Here is a 4161-nt window from a genome sequence, read left to right as displayed (position 1 = left end):
GTATTTTGGTCCTTTTCTTCACACTCTCTATTTCTTAGCTCTACAAAAGCTGGAAGAGAGTGAAAGTTTGTGAGTGTGGCAAAAGAAAAATCCCTTTTTCATATTTTCGTCCTTTTCTCATGGAAAACTTTATAATTTCACATGGAAAGTACTCCAGAGAAAAGCTCTACTTTTCCAGTTCCACCTATGCATAAAGCAGAAAAGACATTAAAGGAACTGTCAAAAGTTTCAATGTTAACAGCGGAGTGAAAAATAGAAACTCATTTTATCTGACTTTTCCTTTCCCTATTATTCTTCTTGCTGTCACTCTCCAAAATGTCCCCTGATGTTAAGTAAGAGCAGGACTTGGCAAAGGTGGAAAAAGATCCTTCAGAATTCAATACAGGGATAATATTTCCTGTTTTTGAATCATCTTGAGAATGCAAATGAAGATTTTGTCAAAATAATTTTCTAAAGAGTCATTGACACTTTGTAGTTGTTAAATTGCCACAACAAATCCATGTTAACTTTTGCCCATGACAAAACAAAGTTTTTTTGGTCTCTTTCTCCAGCCAAACTCTTCAGTCATATTTCTATAGCTTCTTACAGACCACACAATTTTTTGCATGTCTGGTCTCACAGAGGAACCAAGTTCCCTTGTATGTGCACATCTTCTATATTGCTATACCTCTAGCCTGCCCTATCAGATTAGGAAGCCACAGTACTGCTTTTTTCCATGTCTCTTTCTACTTACCTTGGAATAATTTTCATATCCTGTAACTGTAAATCAGCTCCTGCAATCCCCAATTCCTTCTTATGTAACAAGGGTTCCTGTATGCTGCAATTTCAAATGCAGAAGTTTCAGTGGAGAATCTCAGGAAAGAAAGAAGAAATCCCACAAACACTCAGACAAAATAACACAAGCCTTTCAAATGTCTGCCATTATTAAAGTAGAACACCAAATGGTGCCATTTGTCCTTCTGCTGGACAATGACCTTGCTGCTGCTCAGCCCAGGCATTTGACAGTGTTGGCCATGGACAGCAGCAATGTGCCTCGGTGAGTGTTGGGTTTGGCAGAGCTGTGTGCTGTTCTTGCTGCCTCAGAAATATTTTCAGGTTAAAGAGTAAGTTACAGTCAGAAGGCTGACGTGAGAAAACGTTACCAACAAGACAAGGTTAATGACAGGTCCCGTGATCTGCTCAGCTGAGACTCGTTGTCATTGCACTGCATCATTAATGAAATAGGTCCCCAGCAGAGGGCAAATACACTGAAAGTTACTGTAAGAAATGAAAATGTGGAGATGGGGAGAAAAAAAGTACTCACTGTCATTACTGTGTTCCATATATCCCTGTGAGTACAGGATATCTTCTGCATATATGGCTTGAATGTGGGACCTGCTCCACAGAGAAGAGGGCAAACCAGGCTTTCTCTGCTAGCACAGTAAAAAAGTAATAAAAAAAATAATATTAACCTTTTCCAAACATTGGTCTATGGCTCTATATACTGTTTCATGAAGGATTACACATTTTAACTGCGCTGCCCAAGGAGTTTTATTGTTGACCCACAATTTTCAGAACATCTTCCTTCCTTGCAGGTAGAACAAGCTGTGATTTACTGCCATTGAGTTCTCCTACGTTAAACAAGATTAATGGGGTTTCCACAACTTTAACAGTCTCATTATCTTGTGGTTTTAATATGTTATGTGAAATTATTTCAATCTTTGTGACAAATGGAATATTCTATAATCTTTTATTACAATTGTTCTCAATATATTAGCTCTAGAATTAATACCACTGTGCTTTCCGGTGGTGAAAAAAGAACAAGCTGTCCAAATTCAGATGTGTTAATCACCATGTAGGACAGAAATATTAACCAAGAGACCTATAGGAAGGAGGGGAGGAGTCACCCATGTGATAGATTCATATACAAACACAAAAATGAATCCTGTCCTAAAAGAGGAATGTTACAGGACAGGTTGTTTCAGGAACCTTCATTAAATAAACAGGCATCACATATCTCAAAAAGCTCTCCAGAATAAACTTAGATGGAAAAGCCAATTATCCTTTACAACAAACTGGCTTTGAGCAGTTAGTTTGGCTTTCATCAGAGGGAGAGCTATTGCATCACCTGCAGCTCAAGCTACTTTCTAAAGTTTCCTATCCACAATCAATAAGTCGCAAGCAATTCCAAAGTGAGTACAGTGGCTGGAAAGCATTGCTATAACCATGATCCAAAACCCTGATTCAGTCTGCTTTCACTTTTACTTGATAAGATTTTGACAATTTGTCTTTTTTTTTTCCTCTGGGGTATTTGGCCCATGTAAATGCAAAACACAGGAAGATGCTCAGTGTTTAAAAACATTTTTGTTAAGTGAAACCCAAAAGGCTAAGTGGGTAAGAAAACAAATTATGTAAATCACTTGTGCAAGGAACAGCTCCTTTTTGCTATCACTCATATGTTTCTACAGAATGATGATGAATATTTTTTTGCATATTGCCTTCTTTTCCGAGTTTCATATGTGTTTAAGAGCATAGGAAACCAAGGAGTTAAAGTATATACCTTAGTAAATTTTACCTTGTGAATTTATCCCACACAGTCTGTTTCCTTTGTCCAGTGTTTTCATAACCCTTATTCAAATTAATGAGGGATAATTACAGTAAAGAATAAAAAGCCTATCTTCTCAGAACTTTTGAATGTAATGTTTGTCTCTGTACTCTTTCCAGAGTGCCATGTAAATGGAACAGAGTACCAGAGACTTCCCTCATGCCTTGGAAGGGAGCAGGGCTGAGTTTTTAACATGATAGTCTTTAGGAATACAGATTTACTGGCTACATGTGTTTGTCATAGACAATGAAATAAGTACTCCCAATATCCACCATACAGGTTAACTTGCTGATGATTTTAAAACGTTTTTCCAGCATAATTAAGAAAGAAATTTTTGGGAGATCTTATCACATTCTATCTCAGAAATTTGCCATGCAAACTGCAATATCAGTTTCTAATTCCAGGAGTAATTAGGTGTCTCCTGGGACTTGCCCTGAACATATTTTCTTGTTCATTCTGTATACTTCTTCATATAAAGTGATTTTGTACCTCTCTTGTCAGAGAAAGCAGAGAAAGCAGTAGAATTCTTCTACTTCTTGTCAGTAGAAGAATTTTTGTCATTTAGAATTCTACAGTAATATGATGGCTAAGACATACATTGTTCTCTGTACTCACCTCTTCCCACTTCTATCTTATCTTAAATAAACACTGCTTATGCTACTACTAGTAGTAGCTGAAATAAATTTAAGATGCCTTCTTTTAGCAGGAGTATAATATTTGCTTCCCCGAGACACAAGTAACAAGCACTGTGTAAACCAGGCTGGCCATGCTAGGAAATGGTCCAAACTCCATCCACGTCTGGATACAGCCCAAACCTCAACATTTCAAATATTTGCTTCCCCTCTGTGCAACTGCTTTTGTCTCTCTGAAGAAGGGAATTTTCTCTATCAGGTTATGGTGTGCAGGCTTACCCATGGAGGGTTACTTAGCACTTCTGGCAGAGGTGGCTAAGTGCTCCAGACTGTCCCAACACTTTGGGGAAAACTCCCAGCAAGGAGGTCATTTCCATGGTGACAGGCATAGGAGAAGCAGCACAGTGGATGGGTGGGCTATGGTTCAAGACACCTAATGTAAGGTGTCAGTATGTAGGTGTCTGAGTGTGCTTTATTTGCATTACAGACAGAACAGATCCAGGCTGTGATTCATGTCCTGAAATGTAAGTGTTGAGACATCTGAGACACCCTAGGACACCCCACAGGCCCCCTACATTTTCTGGGTCATACCCATGAAGCTCACATGGGTGTTAGAGTGTCTCAAAAGGCCCCAGGCATCTCCTTTGGTCACTGAGACTGAGAGGCATGTGCCTGCACGTAGTCACACAAGGACACTGAAATGAGGGCTCGGTCTGGAACTGAGCCTGCCTGGGATGTCTTGTACTGCTCAGGGTACAGATGGAAACCACGATCCTGAGCTGTTAAGTAACTCTCTTAGAAATCATAGAAATGATTGACACAAAATCATAGGCAGACCCTGGGACTGGTGCAAAGCTTTCCAAACCCCAGCCACTCTACTATCCAGAATGTGGACAAGGATAGCTACAAAAAGGGAAAGACTAGACAGACAGGACTTCCTGATCC

This window comes from Anomalospiza imberbis, chromosome 3 (assembly GCF_031753505.1).
Source record: "Anomalospiza imberbis isolate Cuckoo-Finch-1a 21T00152 chromosome 3, ASM3175350v1, whole genome shotgun sequence".
NCBI lineage: Eukaryota > Metazoa > Chordata > Aves > Passeriformes > Viduidae > Anomalospiza > Anomalospiza imberbis.
Note: the sequence above shows the minus strand (reverse complement) of the source record.